The sequence below is a fragment of the Eumetopias jubatus genome, unplaced genomic scaffold (genome assembly GCF_037043125.1).
Source record: "Eumetopias jubatus isolate StellerSeaLion01/CBP00866 unplaced genomic scaffold, mEumJub1_p1.0 scaffold_11, whole genome shotgun sequence".
Lineage (NCBI taxonomy): Eukaryota > Metazoa > Chordata > Mammalia > Carnivora > Otariidae > Eumetopias > Eumetopias jubatus.
The window spans coordinates 76756677-76780293 of record NW_028274817.1 but is presented as its reverse complement, the minus strand read 5'-3'; the positions used below and the strand labels follow the sequence as shown (position 1 = coordinate 76780293).

Sequence of the window (23617 nt, the reverse complement as noted above, 5' to 3'; positions counted from 1 at the left end):
ATAGGGGGGCGCCTGGGTGTCTCAGTTTGGTTAGGTGTCTGCCTTCGGCTTGGGTCGTGATCATGGGGTCCTGGGATCGAGCCCCGCATGGGGCTCCCTGTTCAGTGGAGAGCCTGCTTCTACCTCTCCCTCTGCCCCTCTCCGCCAACCCCTGCTCATGTGCTCGCTCTCTCTCTCAAATAAATAATAAAATCTAAAATAAAAAAAGATCTGTATATATTTTTTTTGCCACGTATTGCCAAGTTGCTCTAGGTCATTTCTGTACTAATATATGGTCCTGTGAACAACATGTAAGGGTTTCTCTTTCTTCATAGTATTGCCAGTACTGATATCACATAACTTCTTAATTTTTGCCAGTCCAGTGGACTTCAAGTAGTGTCTTTTTTTAAAGATTTTATTTATTTGTTTGTTTGTTTGTTTAAGAGAGGGGTGGGGGAAGGACAGAGGGAGAGAGAATCTGAAGCAGACTCCGCACTAAGCGCAGAGCCCACCAGGGGGCTGGACAGGGGGCTAGATCTCACAACCATGAGATCGTGACCTGAGCCAAAACCAAGAGTCAGACGCTTAACCCACTGAGCCACCCAGGCGCCCCTCAAGTAGTATCTTTTATTTTACTTTACATTTCTTTGACTATAGATGAGGTGAGCTTCTGCTTTATACATATTAACCATTTGTTTTCTCATTCTCTGCAGTGCCTATTTATTTTACCTTGCAAGTTTTCTCTTAGTTTACTTGTCTTTCTTGCTGATCACAGAAGTTTCTTGTCAAATGTGTGTACATGCATACATATATAGCAAATATCATTTCTGTATCTGTGTGTGTATATCAAATATATTTTCCAGTCACAGTTTAAAAACTATGTACAATATTTTATGGAACAAAAGTGTTTCATTTTCACCAGCTTTTTTAATTGTTGTAACTTCATACACACAAAAATGTTGGAAGAACAGTATGGTGAATACCCCTATGACCACCATTTAGATTCTATAATTAATATTTTGCTATACTTACTTTATCCTATATAACTGTCCATCTGTCCACCTCTAGCCAGCCATTTATCCGTCCTTTTGGATGCATTTCCAAATAAGTTGCAGACATCAGTATACTTCACCCCAACCAAGAAATATTTAAGTTTGGTTTTGTCACACCCTTCAACTTGTACCCTTGTGGTGTGTGCTTTTGAGCTCTTATTTAATAAATTCTTCCCTACCCTTGTGTCATAAAGATACTTTTCTACATTTTTTAATAGTTTTGTAATGTTGCCTTCCATGTCAGGTCTTTAATATAGTGCGTATTTATTCTGTATATTCTGTAAGAAAGGTGATTTCATTTTCTTTAGATAATAAGCTAGTTTTCCCGACTGCATTTATTAAATGATCGCTTCTTTCTCCATTGATGTATATTACCACCTTTCTTATGTACCAGGTTCCTATATATTCATGAGTACATTGCTGGATTCGTTTTTTTTTCCATTGCCTATTTGATCTCTGGCGAGGGTCACATTGTTTCAATTATTATAGGTTTTTTTTTTTAGTTTTTTTATTGTTATGTTAATCACCATATTATTATAGGTTTTTAATTTGCCTTAATATCAGGTAGGGCAAATCTCCACTCTGTACTTTTCTTGTGTCAGATGTGTACTATTTCTGAACCATGTGATCTTTATTCTTCCACATATAATTTAGAATTAGTCCAGTTTCCACAAAATCTTGTTGGGATTTTTTAGTCAATGAATTGAATTAATAGATTAATTTGGGGAGAGTTGACATCTTTATCATGTTAAGTGCTCCCATCCAGAGATCATAGTTTACCTCTTCCTTTATTTAGGTCTCTTCCTTTATGTCTTAGTAGGGTTAGTTTCTTTTCCATAGAGGTCTTCTGCGTTTTAAAGTCCTAGGTATTTGATATATATTGTAGTGATTATGGATGACATTCTGTTTTCTATTACACTTTCTCATTGTATATTTGCTGATGTAGAGGAAGTAAATTTTTGTGCGGAGAAGTCAGTCTCAACAAGTCATCAAAGGGTTACAGAGCACTGACCTTTGAAATTGGATGGACCTTAGTTTGAACTCTGGCTTTGGGACTTTACAGCTTGGATAAGTCACTTTAACCTTTTAGAGCATCCATTCCCTTACCATAAATGGGTATAATAATTCTTATTTCTCAGGGCTGTTTGAGGATTGAGGTAATGCATATAGGGGCCCTATCACATAATAGATGCTTAATATTTGTTAATTTTCTAACTGCCTTGAGATTAAAACTGGTGACTTAAGAAGTCTTCCCAATAAGAATAATGACAGGATTCATTCCTCCAAGCTTCTAACATGTTTCTGGGCCATAGCCCTGCACTGTCACATATTAACTCTGGAATCACCTGTTTTATTTATCTTTATTCTTAAAAATACAGTAATAGCTCATTTTTCCATATGTTTGATTCTCTAGATTTTTTGAAACACTTTCAGGAACATGAAAATAAGAATGGCTTTTGAATAGCTCTGATAGCTATCACAAAGAATAAGCTCTAATATTCTAATAGGTTCCATATGCTTTCCCTGAAGAAAACCCCATAGCCTCCTGCTCAGCCTATTTATTCTTAATTTAGACACATTTCTGACAATTTGGTTATCTGATTTTCCAGTGTACAACAGATCAAAAGCAGCAAATTGTGGGCGCCTGGGTGGCTCAGTTGGTTAAGCGACTGCCTTCGGCTCAGGTCATGGTCCTGGAGTCCCGGGATCGAGTCCCGCATCGGGCTCCCTGCTCAGCAGGGAGTCTGCTTCTCCCTCTGACCCTCTTCCCTCTCGTACTCTCTCTCTCTCATTCTCTCTCTCTCAAATAAATAAATAAAATCTTTTAAAAAAAAAAGCAGCAAATTGTAAGGTAGGTGAGACGAGGAGTAGGACCTATCCTTAGAACCAGCCCCAGTGACAGCAATGATAAGTGGCAGCTTAAAAACTGCCTTTTTTAGGGAAAAAGGTACAAATATTACTTTTAAAAAGACCTAAGAACCCATGTAGTATAGGGGAAACTGCCCTGTATAAACCAGTAACCCATATAAGTTCATTAATAAAGCACAGGGCTATAATCAGTGTTCATAAAATCATCAAGAACAGGTTTTGTAATATTACATGTTATGTACCTGGCAATGTGCTAAGTCAGCCTTTTGTGTACAATGCTACTAATCCTCATAATAGTGCTAAAATGTAAATATTATTTATCTCCATTTATAGATGAGGGAACAAAGGCTCAAAGAGAAGTGACTTGCAAAGGTTACATAGCTAGTAATGGGTAGTGTTAAGAGTTTGAACCCAAGTCTCTCCAACTCCAACTAAAAGACAAAATGGTAGAAAAATACAGTCTTAATAATTAACATAAAATCTGGTTGGAAATTTAAAATTCAACTTTAAATGAAGATTAACTTATCCTAAACACTGCATTGCTCAGCAATGTCAGGTGAAGACTGGGTAGCAATGTTGAACTGTGGCCTAATTGGGTACTAGGAGTCTAAACTCCTCATTTGCTTCTGCTAACTATAGGTATAAGATACCTCTCATGGAAGTAAAGTAATGCTGGGGATGTTGTGACTAAAGGTTAATGTTGATGCAGCTCTTGGACAGTTGGCCTAGAGAAATGAGAGTCTACAAGAAAGGTCGGTACAGTTTGAGGAAGGCATAACCTTTACACATATAATAGACACTACTGAGGAGGAAAGGATAATGAGCTCTGTCAGGCTTCCAGGAGTGGGGCGCAGCCCTGTTGGATGTGGAGAGGCATGTAACAAGGCCCTGTCTGTCATTTGTAGCAAGGTTTCATTCAAATCGCAACAGTTTTCCAGAAACAGAACATGAAATTGGACAAGGTCATACCTCTAGATTCATGAGTAAAGTTGAATCTTTTCTGACAAATAATTCTGTAAAGAAGCAGTGGATTTGTTATCAGCTGTAATAGGGCATTTGAGTTAACCATGTGCCATCCTGATATGTAAAAAGTAAAGATAAATAAGAACTAATTTTTGTTCACTTGACAGAATAATTCTAAAATTTATTGGGAGAAACAAATGAATAAGAATAGCTTGGGATTACAAAAAAGAGCAGTCTTGGCTCAAACAAAAAAAATACCCAAATGTATTATAAATTTATACTAAAATGATGTGATACTGGCATAAAAATTGACAGGTCATTGTTTTAGAGCAGATAATACTGAATAAGATCCTAGACACATGATAACTTAAAACAAGCCAAGGGAAGCTTCACAAATCAGTGAGGAATAGAGGAATTTTTTAAATAATTGTTGAGAAAACTATATTGGTATTTGGGGAGAAAACATCAAGTTTGGGCCTTGCCTCGCATAAATTCCAGATGGATTTATTATAGAGATAAAGGTAAAGGAAAAAAGATAAAAGATAGAATAAAAACTAAGTAGTGATTTAACTGATCTTGAGATAAGAAAGGAATTTTTAAATGAAAAGCGTCAAGTCCAGGGCAGTATCAAAAACAATAACAGTATCAGGGAAGGCAAACACCTCTGTTGCCAGTGGCTGCTGTACATTGTGCTAAAAATTTAACTGGTAGACTGTGTAATAAGACAATCATAAAGCGCTTTGATAAGCTGCCTTATATTCCTGGGGCTCTGAAAGGTTGTGTACATCCATAGGGCTACATACACACTCAAGAGAATTTGGAGAGAGCCCCAATTACATAGACCTGCACAAGATAAAAATAAAAGCCTGACGTCTAACTGCCTAAAATTTTAATGTATGCCCTAACCTACACTTAGATCCCCTTGGCAAAAATGGAAGCTTTATTGGCTCAAGATGTTTCTGCACAACCTTTGACTAATCATTGGCTGATCAGTAAGCTATGCTGATCCAAGGCAGATGCCTAGGAAGCTAGGCTTAAAAATGAAAAGAAGAGTTAAGAATAAAAAATCTGGGCAGGGCTATCAGGATCAGGCGACACTCTGCAGGAGGGACAGGCACTGCAAAATTAGTCTAGACATGTCACTAAACAAACAAAACAACAGCAACAACAGTGCTTGGGGAGAGTTGCTGCAATATATGATTGAAACTGTCCAGTGCTCACAAAAATTATAAGACTTCCAAAAAAAAAATAATAATGTGTGGTTCATACACAGAAAAAAAAGCACTCAATAGCAACTGTCTCTGAGGGAGTATGTAGGTCATAGTAAATAAGGATTTTTAATACCTACAATAGATACATTCAGAGAGCTAAAGGAAACCATATTTTAAAAATTGAAGTATGATAACAGTGGCCCATCAAATTGAGACTAGCAATAGAGAGATAGAAATTACAAAAAGAAACCAAATAGATATTCTGGAATTGAAAAATACAATTATTGAAATGAAAAATTAACTTGAAGGAAGAGGCTCAATAGTAGATTTGAGCTGAGAGAAGAAAAAGATCAAGGAACTTGAAGGTAGATCAATAGAGATTATCCAATCTGAAGAACAGAATGTAAAAAAGAAGAAGAAAAATGAAGAGACTAAGAGACCTATCAGGACATCAGACATACCAACATATGCACAATAGGTGCCCCAAGAGAGAGGGATGGTTAGAAAAACTATGTGAAGAACTAAGAATTGAAAACTTCCCAAATTTGGTGAAAAACATAAATTTACACATCCAAGATCAAAAACTCCTAAGTGTCAACTCAAAGATCCACACTTACTGTTAAAAGACAAAGACAGTCTTGAAAGAAGCAAGAGAAAAACAATTTATCACATACAAGGAATCAAAAGAAGATTAATAATAATCAAAAGGTAGAAGCACCCTGTTTCCACTGATGGATGCATTGATAAACAAAATGTGGTATATACATAAAATGGAATACTATTCAGCCTTAAAAAGGAAGGAAATTCTGACACAGGCTACAACACGGCTGAACCTTGAAGACATTATACTTAAGTGAACTAGCCAGTCACAAAACAATATGGTGTGATTTAATTTATATGAGATACCTAGAGTAGTCAGATTCAGAGATAGAAAGTAAAATGGTGATTTCCAGGGGGCTGGGGTTGGGGGAATAGGGAGTATTTAGTGGGCATGAGTTTCAAGTTGGGAAGAACAAAAAGTTCTGCACATGGATGGTGGTGATGGTATAAATGTACTTAATGTACTTAATACCACTGTAAATGTACAGTGAAAAATTATTAATGTGGTAAATATATATATTTTACCACAAAAGAAAAAAAAGTACATAAGGGATACCTTTTTTCTCTTCCCCTTCCAAAAGGACAGAGTAAGGACATGGACAAACCCTCTCCCCAGGAAAATTACACCTTATCTGGACAAACCCTCTCCCCAGCAAAATTGCACCTTATCTGGTGAAAATCATTTTTTTTGATCATTTAACCCTTAGGTATATATAGCCAAGAAGATGAGGTTTCCTTCTCCCAGCTTTCGTTCTTGGGTCATGGTTTCCCCCCGGGGAGGAAAACATTGCCATTTCTCATCAACTCCTGCCCTGTGTCCAGGTAGGCATGGTAAAGAGGATCACCCACCAACCCCCCCACTCAGGGCAGAAGCTCTAATCTAGGGACAGCATGCCAAGAATACTTGGGGCCCTAATCATTCCCACCCCAGTGCATATGTAGGAAGGAATTTCCACACTGGGAGGATCAAGCCAAAAAGATTAGGGGCTGCCAACCACCCCACCCTTTTTCAGTGCACACTTACAGAGCAGGGGTGTCACTTGTCACTCTGGGAAAAGCAGCCTCAGCATGGTGTAATGAGCAGTTCTTTTCAGGGAGAAAGTAGGCCATAAGAACAAGGAGCTCTACACCTGCCTGAAGGGACTGTCTTTATTTGGAGCAGAGTATGGAGAATTCCATGCCTAAGAGCATGTCAAGAACAACAGGTATCTTGATGATGGGCAATTAATAGGAGGCTGGTAGCTCCATGATACATGCAGAACACCAGGGCATCCAGAAGTTTTATAGAGAAAACCAGGGAAAGAAACAGCCAAGAAAAACCCTCCTAGGATCACAGTCAACTCTGGAGATCGGGAAGGGTGTATGCAAGCACTAGATGGCACCCACTCCGGAGCAAACAGAACAGGACACAGGACAGACTTAAAAGCATTCCCCAAACCACCCAGAGGCCATCAATACAGGGCAGATGCCTCACTGACACAGGAATTGAAATACCACCTCTGATCAAGCATCAACTGAACAATAAGCTTCTCTGACCCAGAGGCAACTCCTAGCAAGCCAGGTTTAGCACAAAAATAAAACTCATCATTGCTGGACTAGAAGATTGTGAATACCCAAAGTTAGCCTTCTTAGCAATGATCAGAGAAGGAGCCTCCAAACTAATATTCCCTCATTGAATATAGGGCAAAAAATGTGTAAACTTCCTGAACTATGATAGCAGCCTTACTCTACATTTATATTCAGTGGTAAAAGGTAAAAATCTAACTGGCTAAGAAGGCTTAAGCATAATCTTTGACCAATTAGTGGCTTATGCAGACCCAGGAGGGAACATCTAGGTTGCCAAGCTAAAAGAAAAACAAGTAGAGACATCAGAGGCTGCATCCTACATATTTTAGAAATAGATCTCACATAATTAGTGCAGCCAAGTCACTAAATAAACAAGAGAACAACCAAGCAAACATCAACCAGCTCTAGGCTGGAGGGTGGGGTCGGTATCCAGTGTTGTTACAGTATATTATCTAAAATATCCAGTTTTCAACAAAAACTTCCAAGACACTCTAAAAAATATGCAGGTGTGACCCACTCAAAGTAAATAAAACAGGCTTTTAATGAAGCCTAGATAGTAGACTTAGCAGGCAAAGACTTAAAAGCAGTTATTTTTAAAATGTTCAAAGGGCCAAATGAAACCATGCATAAAGAATTAAAAGAAAACATGATGACAGGGTCTCCTCAAATAGAGAATATAAATAAAGAATAAGTCTTAAAAAACCCAAGTGGACTATGCTGGAGTTGAAAAGTACAGTAAACCAAAATGAAACGTTGACTAGAGATCAACAGTAGACTTGAACTGGCAGAAGAAAGAAGCAACAAACTTGAAGACAGATTAATACAGACTATGTGGCCTGAAGAGCAAAAAGATAAAAGAATAAAGAAAACTGAACAGAGCCTCAGAAAATGGTGCGTGACACCATTAAGTGCACCAACATTCATGTAATGGGAGTACCAGCAGGAAGTGGGGAATTAAAAAATTTGAAAAAAAATGGCTGAAAACTTCCCAAATTTGACAGAAAACACATTATTTCATACATCTAAGATGAGCTCAGAGAACCACACTAGACATACCGTAGTCAAAATGGTGAAAGACAAAGACAAAAAGAGGATCTTGAATACTATAAGGAAAAAATGACTAATCACATGCAAGGGAACCACAAAGATTGGCTTCTTATTAGAAACAATGGAGACCAGAAAGCAGTGGGACAACATAATTCAACGTGCTTCAATATAAAATTCTCAGCTGCCAACTTTATATCCAATAATACTATGTTTCAAACATGAAAGCCAAATAAAGACATTCAAAGGTAAACTGAGAGAATATGTTGCTAGCAGACTTCCCTTATAGGAAATACTAAAGGAAGTTTTACAGGCTGAAAGCAAGTAATAACAGACAGTAATTCAAATTCATATGGAAAAACACCACCAGTAAAGGTAATTAATATAGGTAAATACAAAAAACAGAATAATTGCATAGTTAATTGCATAGATGCAAAATATAATTGCATCAAACAATATGTATATAATTGTATTGTTGAGCCTATATCATATAGAAATATATTTGACAAATCAGCAAAAAAGAAAATGTATGGGAACAAAGATGTATTAGAGTAAGAGAATGACACCAGATGGTAAATCCACAAGTAGAGAACCAGAAATAATTAGGTTAATACAACAAAAACTATAAATATGTACTTGTTCTCCTCTCTAATCTTTTAAAAGAAATAAGATTATATAAGGTAATGATTGTGACAATGTATTCTTGGGTTTCTGCAGATGTAACATGTATAGCAATAATACCACAAAAATGAGGGGAGGGAATAGAGCTACATAAGAATAAAGTTTTGATATGACACTAGAATGAAGTTAGAATATATCTGAAGCAGATACTGTTAAGATGTATATTATAAGTCCTAGAGAAAATAACTCAAAAATGTAATTTAAAGGGCACCTGGGTGGCTTAGTCAGTTAAGCATCTGCCTTTGGCTCAGGTCATGATCCCAGGATCCTGGGAGCGAGCCCCACATGGGGCTCCCTGCTCAGGGAGGGAGTCTGCTTCTCCCTCTTCTCTGCCCCTCCCCCCATTCAGGCTGACTCTTTCGCACACTCTCTCTCTCTCAAATAAATAAATAAAATCTTTAAAAATATGTAATTTAAAAATTATTAAAGGAATTAAAATGTTATACTAGAAAATACCCACTTAAAAGAAAGAAGACAATAAGGAAAGAATAGTGGATCAAATAACACATGAGACATATAGAAAGCAAAATGGTAGGTGCAAATCAATAACATTAAACTTGAGGGAATTAAAAATCGAATCAAAAGGCAGAGATTGTCAGATTAGGTAAGAAAACAAAATCCAGCAATATGCTATCCACAGGAAACAGGGGTTAGAATCAAAGATACAAATAGATGGAAAGTAAAAAGATGGGAAAATACATACATAAAAACAACAACCATAAGATTGCTGGAGTGACTATAATAATACCAGACAAAATAAATATTAAGACAATAAAATGTTATTCAACTATAAAAAGGAATTAACTACTAATTCATGCTACAGCATGGATGAACGACCCAAAAACATTAGGCTAAGTGAAAGGCACCAGTCATAAAAGGACATACATCATGCAGTTCTATTTATGTGAAATGTTCAGAATAGGCAAATCCAAAGATTTGTATTTGCCAGGGTCTTAAGAGAGGGGCAAATACAGAGTGAATGGATACAAGGTTTCTTTTGGGAGTGAGTTAAATGTCCTAGAATTAGATAGTAGTGATGGTTATACAACCCTGAGAATATACTAAAAAAAACTGAATTGTACCCATTTAATACACAAAATGTGTAGTATGTTAATTTTATCTCAACCTATAAAATAGAAAGGAAAGGAAAATAAATAGATTGCCAGATAACCAAAGATTAAGGAATTTATTGCTACCACTTGCATTATAGGAAGTATTAAATGATGTCCTTCAATGTGAGACCTGAAACCATAAAAATCCTAGAAGAGAGCGCAGGCATCAGACATAACAACTTTTTTCTAGATATGTCTCCTGAGGCAAGAGAAACAAAAGCAAAAATAAACTATTGGGACTACATAAAAATAAAAAGCTGCTGTAGAGCAAAGGAAGCTATTAACAAAACTAAAAGGAAGTCTGCCAAATAGGAGATGATATTTACAAATGACATATCTGATTAAGGGTTAGTATCCCAAGTATATAAAGAACTTACACAACTCAACACCCAAAAAACAAATAATCTAGTTAAGAATGGGCAGAAGAAATGTATAGACATTCTCCAAAGAAGACATCCAGATGGCCAACAGATACATGAAAAGATGCTCAACATCACTCATCATCAGGGAAATGCAAATCAAAACTACAATAAACTACAATGAGATATCACCTCACACCTGTCAGAATGGCTAAAATCAAAAATGCAAGAAACAACAGGTGTTGGTGAGGATGTGGAGAAAAAGGAATACTCATGCACTGTTGGTGGGAATGCAAACTGGTGTGGCCACTATGGAAGACACTATGGACGGTCCTCAAAAAATTAAAAATAGAACTACCATATGATCCAATAATCATACTACTAGGTATTTACCTGAAGAATACAAAACACTAATTCAAAGTGATATATGCACCACAATGATTATTGCAGCATTATTTATGATAGCCAGATTATGGAAGTAACCCAAGTGTCCATCAATAGATGAATGGATAAAGGTATGGTATTTATATACAATAGAATATTATTTAATCAGAAAAAATAAAGAAATCGTGCCATTTGCAACGTCCTGGATGGAGCTTAGAGAATATAATGCTAAATAAGTCAGTCAGAGAAAGACCAATACCATATGATTTCACTCATATACGGAATTTAAGAAACAAAACAAAAAGAAACAAACCCCAAACAGGCTCTTAACTATAGGGAACAGATGGTTACCAGAAGGGGGAGGTTGGTGAAGGGATGGGTGTAAGAGGATTAATAGTACACTTATCTTGATGAGCAGTGAGTAGTAAATAGAATTGTTAAATCACTATATTGTACACTTATCCCTTAAATTGCAACTAATTTAACACTATATTAGCTATGCTGGAATTAGAATTAAAAAAACTACATAAACATGTAAAACAGAAAAAAAATTAAATGATGTCCTTTGGACTGAAAGGCAATGACACCAAATGGATAAGTAATAACCACCTGTAAAGGTGATTGCATAGGCAAATATAAAAAGTTGTATAAATATACTTTTTCTCACTTATTCACATAACTGGTTTTTTAAAGATTTTATGTTCTTAGACTTGTAACCAAAAGCACAATTCATAGAAGGAAAAATTAATAAATTGGACCTCCTTAGAACTAAAAACTTTTGCCAATTGAGCTCTTTTCGTCCCTCCTTCACCGTCCATCCCCCGCTCAGCCCAGGTCCCCCACTCCTCCCCAGCAGACCCTCCTGCCGGGACTTGGTGCCTGGCACCAGGCGCCCTTGTGGCTGTAGGGCACAGAGTTGGCTGGCACCTGGGGGAGGGGAGTGGGGTGACAGGGCCGGGCCTGGGAAGCCACGTGGTGCTAACAAAGGGAGCAGCTGCAGCCCAGGTGGTCAAGCCTGCAGCAAGCAGGGTAGAGCCAATTGTGCAGAGCTCTGCAGCGAGCAGCCCAGAGAGAAGCAATGAAGTCCTGGAGCCCAGCTGAAAATGAACTGGTCTCCTTGAGTGGGCCCAAGCCCTGGCGCCAAGCCTCTGTCCCAGCCCTAAGGTCTTCCTCATCCACGAACGCTTTGATCCCAGGCTGGATGTGTGCCCCTACTCCTGGGCTAAGGAGAACTTTCTTTGCAGGAAGAAAACGTTTGCTTATTTGCACGTGAGCTGAGCTACAGGCACTGACCTTGGTCCTGGAAACATCAAGATGATTTTTGATCATCCTGAGATAAATGAACGTTGGCCTCCAGGCCCAATAAAGTAAACATTCCTCCCATGGAGAGCAGTGCTGGTTCCTGAGGACTTGAGGGGCCTGCAGCCCCAGGGGGCTTAGCCAAAAACCAGTTTTGTTTTCCTGCTCAGAACAGAGTGGCTGCCTTAAATGCCTCTTTCATTATGATTCACACCAACCTGAAGAGAAAGTTCAGTTGCTGTGTGCTGGCCTTTCTCCTATTTGCAGTCATCTGTGTGTGGTAGGAGAAGAAGAAATGGAGTTACTGTGATTCCCTTAAATTGCAAACCAAAGAATTCCAGATGTTGAGAAATTTGGAGAAATGGTCTATGACTTCACGCAGCACCCAGAATCCCCACAGGGGCAGCCATGCCCTCAACAGGCCCCGGGGCCCGGCAAAGGCCAAGCCAGAGGCTTCCTTCCAGGTGTGGAACAAGGGCAGCTCTTCCAAAAACCTTATCACCAGGCTGCCCAAAATCTGGAGGAATTATCTGAACATGAAGAAATATAAAGTGTCTTACAAGGGGCTAGCGCCGGGGGTCAAGTTCAGTGCAGAGGCCCTGCACTGCCACCTCTGGGACCCTGTGAACATATCCATAGTAGAGGCCGTAGATTTTCCCTTCAACATTTCCAAATGGGAGGGTTTCCTGCCCAAGGAGAACATTAGGACCAAGGCTGGGCTATGGGGCAGGTGTGCTATTATCTCATGAGCAGAATCTCTGAAGTCCTCCCAGTTGGGCCAAGAAATAGATGATCATGATGCAGTCCCGAGGTTTAATGGGGCACCCACAACCAATTTCCAGCAAAATGTGGGCACAAAAACTACCCTTCACCTGATGGACTCTCAGTTGGTCACCTCGTCAGGGCACTTCCTCAAGACAGCTTATACAGTGAGGGATTCCTAATTGTGTGGGACCCATCTGTTTGCCACTCAGATATCCCAAAGTATTTGAGAATAGCTGCATCCTGATCAGCCCTTTTATATCCTCAAGCCTAAGATGCCTTGGGAGCTGTGGGACATCATTCAGGAAGTCTCCACAGAAGAGATTCAGCCAAATCCCCCATCCTCTGGGATGCTTGGCATCATCATCATCATCATCATCATGATGCTGTGTGACCAGGTGGATGTTTACCAGTTCCTCCCATCCAAGTGCAAGACCAATGTGTGCTACTACTACCAGAAGTTCTTTGACAGTGCCTGCATGGTGAGTGCCTACTACCCACTCCTCTTTGAGAAGAATCTGGTGAAGCACCTCAACCAGGGCACAGACAAGGACATTTACCTGCTTGGCAAAACTACACTGCCTGGCTTCCAGAGAATTCGCTGCTGAGCATGGGCTCCCTGCTCAGGTCCCCTTGCCCTTCTCCACCAAGCCTGGGCAGACCACATTCCTGAATAATCACAGCTTGCACTGTGGGCTTTCTGTCAGCAAGAGTCCCAGGCTTGAGGAGCCCAAAAGCAAGCAGCCAAGTCCAGCCTGCCCTGTAGCTGCAGAGGTATGTGAGCCCAAATCCTCCAGCCACACCTAGCTTTCTTTCCACAGGTAAATGCAAGCTCCACCTTTCCCACCAGAGCTGTCAAAGCTGGGCTGTTTTCCCCCATTGGAATGTTATTCCCACAAATGAGCACTCTCTATTGCTTGAAATCTGCACCTGGACACTGATTTCATGTGTTAAATTCTCCCAAATTATTGTGCCTGGGTATAGGGTGGCTCTGGGGGGCCAGTAAGTGGTACAGGACATAGGAAACATGCTCAATTCCTCCAGAACAAAGTTGCCCCCAAGGTCCATGCCCCTGGGAGAGGTGGTATTCTGTCTGGCTGGCTGGTTTGGTGGATCCTTAGCCTGGGTGCTTATGAGCAAAGGGTCTTGATGAACCCATAGCCATCTCCATATGGAGATGAGAGGCACAGAAGGGTACCATCCTCCAGTTCCTCATAGTTCAGTGGGAGAGAGACAGGGAGGATACAGTGTGTTCATTCAATGGGGTTGGAGGAGGGAGGTGTTGTGGAGAGGCCAGCACACTTGCTGTGTCTGTGGCTGTAGAGGGCTTCACAGGGCTGGGGCTGTGGAGGAAATTTTAGAGGAAGAGAAGAAACATGTCAAGCAGATATTTGAGTCATTTGAATTGTGTTTTCCTTTCTGCCGTTGTTGCCCGTATTTACTCTCTAAGGTCTGCCTGAACTTAAAGGCTCAAATTATTTTTTGAGGAAACCCCTAGCCCTGTCTGAGGTAGCAAGTACAGCCCCATGGCACACACTAGGCAAGCCAGATGCCAAAAACTGGATTTGTCCAGGCTCACCCTGGCCAGACCCTACCCTGCAGCCAGGTGTGCCCACCGTGTCCACTGCTTCCCTGTTGATGCCCACCCTACCCCCTCCTGACTGCCAGTCTTGCTTTTCCCTTTAAAAGTAGTGGTTTTCCCCTCTCTCAAATTGCTTTTAAGCATTTTCTACTTTAAGAGTATCCTGACCTGACAATTTCTTTTGACCTTCATGGGCCTTTTGTGGAATGTCTCTCAGGGAGTGGGGATGTGGTTCCCTAGAATTTAGTCACTCTTAGAAGTCAGAGCCTTAGAGATCATAACTGATTCTCACGGCGTTTATCAGACTGCCGTGCCCTCCACCTCTCCAGCAAGGGAGCAACGTCAGAGTCTCCAGACAGAGGTCTTGCCACCATGGTCTGCAAACATGCTTACAGGTAGTTTTGCTACCCCCTCCCCCAGTGGAGAAGTACGTTGGAGTAGTCCGGCCCTCGGTGTGGAGAAGGTAAAGGACTCATATAGGGTCAGAAAGTAATGCTGTAGAGCCAGGGCTCCTAGACCCAGGATTCTAGACTCCTGGCGCCATGTGCTCAAGGGCCTCTTAAGCGTGAGCTCCAGACCAGCCATTTGGGAGCTGCAGTGCTCACTTGCTGCCCTAAACCCTTGGCTTATATAAGCAGTAGAAGGAGCCCTGAAGGGAGAAGCCCTGGGTTTTTAAGTCGATGATCCCCTATTTACTAGCTATGCCACCATGGGCGAATTCTCCTGAGACTGTTTCCTCATCTGTAAAATGGGGGTGATGAGCCTACATCAGGACTGTTGTGAGGGTCACATGAAATATCTGTCCTGGTTCTGTACTTGGCACATAGCAGGTGCTCAGTACATTATGGTTTTCTTCCTTCCTTCCTTCATTAAGGACCTGCTCTGTGCTTACACCTGGGGAGGACCTTGCTTTGAGGGAGGCCAGAGGGGGTCCTGTCCTCAGAGAATTAACTATCCTATTGGGAGACAATAACTACCCTGCCTGTCACACCCAGTAAACCATCCAAGGCAGTGGAGGGTGCAGAATATGCCCCTCCTCCTCCTCCTCATCCCTCCTTGCAACTCAGGCCTGATTCTGCTTGGGAATGGGTGGAGCACTTGGGCCACTTACTGCTATGTGGAGGGAGTCTTTTCCACCTCTTTGGGCCCATGAATTCCCAGCTTGCTTATTTTTTTTTTTTTAGATAATCTCTACACCCAATGTAGGGCTTGAACTCACAACCCCAAGATCAAGAGTCATATGCTCTACTGACTGAGCTAGCCAGGCACCCATCTGGGTTGGTTCATGTTCTGATGGACGCACTCATTGCAATCTTTGAATCACAAACACTGAGTGAGAGGAAGGTGACATTCCATCAACAGGAGATAGGTGTTGGTGTAGACACTGAGACTACGCTGGGTAGATGCTAGCTCTTAATCGTTATTATTAATATAAGGGATCAGATTAAGTGTGATTCTTGGTCTACAGAATTTTTAATTCTGTGTTTTTTTCTACATGGAAACGAGTAAAATGCAAATAAGATAGGGGTATTGTTGGTCTGGTGACATGTTTAATATTTGTGACAGATAACGTAAAAATGATGACTGAGTGCTACAGGAAAGTCCCTATCCATAAGGGGTTCTGTCTTCATCAGTAGCCATCTAGTCATCCTGTATCATGAGGTCTCACAATCCTTCCACCAATCACATAAGCTATTCACATTGGTTTGGAGACCTCAATCTCAGAAGCTTCTGAAACACGCCTAATCTAATTCTGAATTACCCAAAGATTATGTAAAATTTTAAAATAAATGTGTTTAAAAAAAAAAAAACTTTTGCCAACTGGAAGAAAGCCCATGTGAATAGGATGAAAAGACAAAGTACAGGCTGGAAGAGAATGTTTGCAAACCACATATTCAGTAAAGGACTAGTATCTACAGTATATAAAGAGTTCTTAAAACTCAACAGTAAAAAAAAAAAATCCAATTAAAAAATCGGCAAAATACATGAATAAACATTTCCCTAAAGAGGATATACAATAGCAAAAAAATATATGAAAAGATGTTCAATATCATTAGCCATTAGGGAAATGCAAATTAAAACCACAATGAGATATTACACAGCTATCAGAATGGCTAATATAAGAAATAGTGATGGGGTGCCTGGGTGGCTCAGTCAGTTAAGCATCTGACCCTTGATTTCAGCTCAGGTCATGATCTTAGGGTCGTGAGATCAAGCCCCGAGATGGGCTCTCTACTGAGGGTGGAGCCTGCTTAAGATTCCCTCTCCCTCTCCCTCTGCCCCTCCCCTCCCCTGCATGCCTACACATGCTCACTCTCTCAAAAAATAAAAAGAAATAGTGATAATACCACATGCTGGGGGGATGTGGAGAAACTGGATCATTCATACAGTGGTGTTGGAAATTTAAAATGGTACAGCCACTTTGGAAAATAATTTTGTCAGTTTCTTAAAAAGTAACTATACAACCCAGAAATTACACTCTTGGGCATTTACCCCAGAGAAATGAAATTTTATGTCCCTGCAGAAACCTGAACACTAATGTTTATAGCATCTTTATTCTTAATACTCCAAAATTAGAAACAACCCTGATTTCTTTTTTTTATTTTTTAAATAGATGAATTGTTCATCTATTGTATATACATACCATGGAATTCTACTGACCAGTAAAAAGCAACAAACTCTTGATAACACACAATAACTTGGATGAATCTTAAGGACATTATGCTAAATTTAAAAAGTCAATCCCAAAAGATTACATACTGTGTGATTCCATTTATATAACATTGTTAAAATGACAAAATTATGGAAATGGAGAACAGATTAGTGATTTCCAGAGGTTAGGAACATGGAGTGGGGGAAGAAGGTGGGTATGGTTATAAAAGGCAATATGAGGGATCCTTGTGGTGATGGAACTGTTATATCTTGATTGGGTCAGTGTCAGTATCCTGGCTGTGATGTATTACATTTTGCAAGACGGTACCTTTGAGAGAACTAGGTAAAGTGTTCAAGGTATCCTTCTGTTTTAGTCCTTAAAATTGCATGTGAATCTACAACAATATCAAACTTAAAAGTTGAATTAAAAACTATGCTAAGGAGGGGCGCCTGGGTGGCTCAGTCCGTTACGTGTCTGCCTTCGGCTCAGGTCATGATCTTAAGGTCCTGGGATCAAGCCCGGCGTTGGGTTCCCTGCTCAGCAAGGAGTGTGCTTCTCCCTCTCCCTCTGCCTGTCTCCCCAGCTTGTGCTTTCTCTCTCTCTCTCTCTTTGGAAAAAAAAAAAAAACTATGCTAAGGAAAGAAGCCAGTCACAAAAGACCACAAAATCCATTTGTATGAAATGTTCAGCAAGGCAAATCCATGGAGATAGAAAGGAGATTAGTAGCTGCCTTCGGGGTGGAAATGAGGAGTGACTGCACATGAGCATGGGGGATATTTTGGGAGCAATGAAAATACTCTAAAACTCAATTGTCATGATAGTTGTACAACTCTGTAAATTTACGAAACATCATTAAATTCTGCACTTACAGTGGATGGACTTTATGGTATGTAAATTATACCTCAACCGAACTTTTTAAAGGTAAGTTTCTGTATATGTAAAATTTTTGCAAAATAAAAAATTTATTTTAAAAAATGATTAGTGTTAAAAAAGATTAAGACTTGAGGCACTCTCTCACCAAAAAAGGGAAGATATAAAAAGGAGATCAATAATTGTGAGAGCTTGTGTATCCCAAAATACATAAAATTAAAAGACAAATGACAGACTTGGGAAATATTTGCAAGTCAGGACAGTTTGTCAATAGTCTCAAACTATAATGGCTTTCTAATTACAAGTATACCTCGGAGATGTTGTGTGTTCGGTTCCAGACCACTGTGATAAAGTGAATATCAAAGTGAAGCAAGGCAAATGAAGTTTTTTGTTTCCTAGTGCATATAAAAGTTGTTTACACTATATTGTAGCCTGTTAAGTATACAATAACATTATGTCTAAAAAAACAATATATATACCTTAATTAAAACATACTTTAGTGCTACAAAATGCTTACCATCATCTGAGCTTTCAGCAAATTGGTCTTTTTGCTGGTGAAGGGTCTTGCCTCAGTGTTGATGGCTGCTGACTGATAGGGGTGGTGGTTGCTGAAGGCTGAGATGGCTGTAGCAATTTCTTAAAATAAGACAGCAGTGAAGTTTGCCATTGACTTACTTTCACAAAGAGCGGGTGACTCCTTTGCTACATCCAGCTTCTACATCAGCACTTGCTGCTTCACCTTACACCTTTGTGTTATGGAGACTACTTCTTTCCTTAAACCTCATGAACCAGGCTCTGCTAGCTTCAAACTCTTCTTTGAAGCTTCCTCACCTCTCTGGGCCTTCACACAATTGAAGAGAGTTAGGGCCTTGCTCTGGCTTAGGCTTTGGCTTAAGGGAATGCTGTGGTTGGTTTGATCCTCTAACCAGACCACTAAAACTTCCTCCACATCAGTAATAAGGCTGTTTCTCTTTCTTACCATTCATATGTTCACTGGGATAGTGAATAATTCCTTTAAGAACCTTTTCTTTGCATTTATAACTTGGTTAACTGGCAGAAGAGGCCTGGTTTTCAGCCTATCTTGGCTTTTGACATATCTTTCTCACTAAGCTTCATCATTTTTAGCTTTTGATTTAAAGTGAGAGATATGTGACTCTCCCTTTCACTTGAACATTTTCAGGCTATTGTAGGGTTAACTGGCCTAATTTCAATACTATTGTGTCTCAGGGAATAGGGAGGCCTGGGGAGAGGGAGAGAGACTAGGGAACAGCCAGTCGATGGAGCAGTCAGAACACATGCACACATTTATCAATTAAGTTCATAGTCATATATGGATGTGGTTTGTCATGCCCCCAAAACAATGACAATAGCAACATCAAAGATCATTCATCACAGAACACCATAACAAATATAATAAAGATGAAAACATTGGAAATATTGTAAGAAATACCAAAATGTGATACAGAGACACTAAGTGAGCAAATGCTGTTGGGAAAATGGTGCTGATAGACTTGCTTGATGCAGGGTTGTCACAAACCTTCAATTTGTAAAAAGTGCAATATCTGCAAAGCACAATAAAACAAGATATGCCTGTACTAGCACCCCAAAACAAAAATGGGTAAATGATACTCTCTTCAGATTCATTTGTTTACAATGAGCAAAACCCATCTCTGCCTACCAAGTAGGCTCATGGTCATCCAAGAAAGGTACACACAGGGAATAGTGCTAGAAAGGCAGAAATGGAGACTGCCTACTCTTTCGTGGGCCTGTGTCACTCTTTCTGTTTCATCACTCTCGGGATCTTTTAGCTCAAGTTCTTGAGATTCTGGCAAGCCATGGATTGATTTGACTTAGATTAGCTGTCTATTCTGTGTCCAAATAGCCGTCACTATCATAAAGATAAAGCTTTAGATTATCTGAGAAGGAGCTATAAGTGGGACAAGAAAATTAATTGATATGTTTATGATAGACATAGACCAGTCATAGAAGTATATAAGTGTTTGTAAAAAATATGCAACCTTCGGGTGCCTGGGTAATTCATTCAGTTAAGCGTCTGCCTTCGGCTCAGGTCATGATCCCAGGGTCCTGGGATTAAGCCCCAAGTTGGGCTCCCTGCTCAGCGGAGAGCCTGTTTCTCTCTCTCCCACTGCTGCTCCCCCTGCTTGTGCTCTCTCTCTCTCTCCCTCTCAAATAAATAAATAAAATCTTTTAAAAATATGCAGCCTCATCAATAGCAATCAAAGAGATATTTAAATAGCAAGAGACTTTTTTTGCCCATCAAATCATCAAACATTAATGATAACAATAAATGCTTATACACTGCTAGAAGATAGGACAAACTGGTATGGAAAACAGTTTTGCAAAATGTTTTGAGGACCTTTAAAATGGACATAACTTTGGCACGATAATTCCAAATCTAAGAATCTATCCTAAGAGAATGAATAATCAGAGATACAGATGAGATATATGTATGTGATCTTTGTAGTATTATTTATACTATTATATATAATATATATTTATAATAAAAGAAAAACTGTTAACAGTATAAGTTTCCACTGTTACAGGAATGTTTAAGTAAACTGGTATACTCACATCATGAATATGCAGTCATTAAAAATCATGTTTTTGGTTAAAAATGTCCATACTACCCAAAGCAATCTAAACATTCAATGCAATCCCTATCAAAATACCAACATTTGCCACAAAACTAGAAGAAATAATACTAAAATTTGTGTGGAACCGTAAAAGACCCTGAATAACCAAAGCAATCTTGTGAAAAAGCTGGAGGTGTGATAATTCCAGATTTCAGGATATACTACAAAGCTGTAGTAATCAAAACAGTGTGGTACTGGCACAAAAATAAACACAAAGATCAGAGGAATGGAATAGAGACCCCAGAGATAAACCCACACTTACATGGTCAATTCATCTGTAACAAAGGAGACAAGAATATACAATGGGGAAAAGATAGTCTCTTCAATAAATGGTGCTGGGAAAACTGGACCACTTTCTAACACCATACACAAAAACAAATTCAAAATGGATTAAAGACCTAAATGTGAGACGTGGAACCATAAAAATCCTAGAAGAGAGCATAGACACTAATTTCCTTGACATTGGCCTGGCAACATTTTTCTAGATTTGTCTCCTAAGGCAAGAGAAACAAAACCAAAAATAAACTGTTGGCACTATACCAAAACAAAAAGATTTTGCACAGTGAAAAAAAATCAACAAAACAAAAAGACAACCTACTGAATGGGAGAAGATATTTGCAAATGATGTATCTGATAAGGGGTTAATATCCAAAATATATAAAGAACTTCTACAACTCAACACCAAAAAGCAATCCAATTAAAAAATGGACAGAGGGCCTAAATAGACATTTTTCCAAAGACATCCAGATGGCTAACAGACACATGAAAAATGCTCAACATGACTCATCAGGGATATATACAAATCAAAACCATAGTGAGATATCACCTGTCAGAATAGCCAAAATCAAAAGTACAGGAAATAACAGGTGTTGGCGAGGATGTGAAGAAAAAGGAACCCTGGTGCCCTGTAGATGGGAAGTAAATTGGTACAGCCACTGTGGAAAACAGTATGGAGGTTTCTCGAAAAGTTAAAAATAGAAATGCCATATGATCCAATAATTCCGCTACTGGGTATGTACCCAAACAAAGCAAAAATGCCAATTCAGAAAGATATGTGCGCCCCTGTGTTTATTACAGCATTATTTACAATAGCAAAGATACGGAAGGAACCTAACTGTGCATCAATAGAGGAATGGATAAGAATGGTGTGTGTGTGTGTGTGTGTGTGTGTGTGTGTGTGTGTGTGTGTGTGTGTGTGTGTGTGTGTGAAATGGAATTTTATACAGCCATACGAAAAGATGAGATTGTGTCATTGAGACAACATGAATGGACCTAGAGGGTATTATGCTAAGTGAAATAAGTCAGACTGAAAGACAAATACCATATGATTTCACTTATATGTGGAATCTAAAAAATCAAATGAATAAGCAAACAAAAAGCAGAATCAGACCTATAAATACAGAGAACAATGTGATGGTTGCCAGAGGAGAGGGGGTGGGGGCTGGGCAAAATGGGTGAAGGGGAGTGGCAGATACAGGCTTCCAATTATGGAATGAATAAGCCATGGGAATAAAAGGCACAGCATAGGGAATGTAGTCAATGATATTTTAATAGCTTTGTATGGTGATAGATGGTAGCTACACTTGTGAACAGAGCATAATATATAAACTTGGGGCGCCTGGGTGGCTCAGTCAGTTAAGCATCTGCCTTCCGCTCAGGTCATGATCTCCAGGTCCTGGGATGGAGCCCCTCATCGGGCTTCCTGTTCAGGCGGGAGTCTGCTCCTCTCTCCCTCTCTCTCTCTCTCTCCCCCCCCAGCCCCTCCCCACTGCTTGTTCCCTCTCTCTCAAATAAAATCTTAATATATATATATAAACTTGTTAAATCACTAAGTTGTACACCTGAAACTAATGTAACATCATGTGTCAGCTATACTCAAATGAAAAAAAGATTTTTAAAGTTTTTATTTATTTGACAGAAAGAGAGAAAGCGTGTGCGTGCACGTGCACAAGCAGGGGGAGGGGCAGAGGGAGATGGAGAAGCAGGCTCCTGGCTGAGCAGAGAGCCCAATGCTGGGCTCCATCCCAGGACCCTGGGATCATGGCCTGAGCTGAAGGCAGATGCTTAACCAACTGAGCCACCCAGGTGTCCCATCAAATGAAAAAAAAATTTTTTTAAAGAAAATGAAAGATAAATGTTTTTGAAAAGTAATTAATGAGTGAAGAGTTCTCATAATGTTGAGTGAAAAAAGCAAGATACAGTATTCTATATATTGAAATAGAGAAAATTGAGATGCTAGGAAGAAGGAAGCCAAAATCATAATCTTAACAATGGTAATAACTGAATGGTAAAAGTACAAATTATTTCAGTTTTTATCTCTCATTTTCTTTATACTTTTTTGTTGCTTTTTTCATATTTTCTGAATGATAATGAACTTTTGAAATCAGAATAAAATCATGAATATTATTTAAAATTAAAAGAAGTAGAGTAAAACGGGAGACTACCATATATTAAGACATATTTAAAACCTAAGTCAGTATGGTACTGGCATGAGAAATAAAAATAGAATAAGTAGGGTAGAAACAGATCCTTGTATATATGAGAATTTAATATATGATATGGGGGCTTCACCAAATAGTAAAGGAAGAATTAGACCATAATTGGCTCAGTTACAAATGGTAACCAGTAGTGCTGCTATGGTAGGCACTATCTATGCTGCTAAGTGCTTTTATGTGCATTTTCTCCCTTACTTATTACAACCTTTTGAGATGTAGGTAGTATTATCCCCATATTAGAGATGAGAGAGGGAACTAAAGCCCATAGAAGCTGAAGCATTTGCCCAGAATCACACAGAAAAGAAGTAGTAGAACCTAGATTGGAACCAAGTATGTCAGACTTCAAGTCTGTAGTATTCTTTGCTACTGTGTTCTATGTATATAAAGTTTATGGCAAGGAGTCTAGAATACAAGAGGCATTTAGTAAATGTTATTCCTATGAGTAACTTACAGTTTGCTGCATATATTGTAATATATAATGT

The 23617-nt window shown here is 39.3% G+C and overlaps 1 protein-coding gene and 1 pseudogene across 3 annotated transcripts in view; both read left to right on the top strand.

The window, feature by feature from the left end:
- The window catches only part of FAM120C (family with sequence similarity 120 member C), a 100516-nt gene that overhangs the window by 60040 nt on the left and 16859 nt on the right, over nt 1-23617 (top strand). The gene's annotated exons all lie outside the window — the stretch shown is intronic.
- LOC114200641 (beta-galactoside alpha-2,6-sialyltransferase 1 pseudogene) lies at nt 12323-13489 on the top strand (annotated as a pseudogene).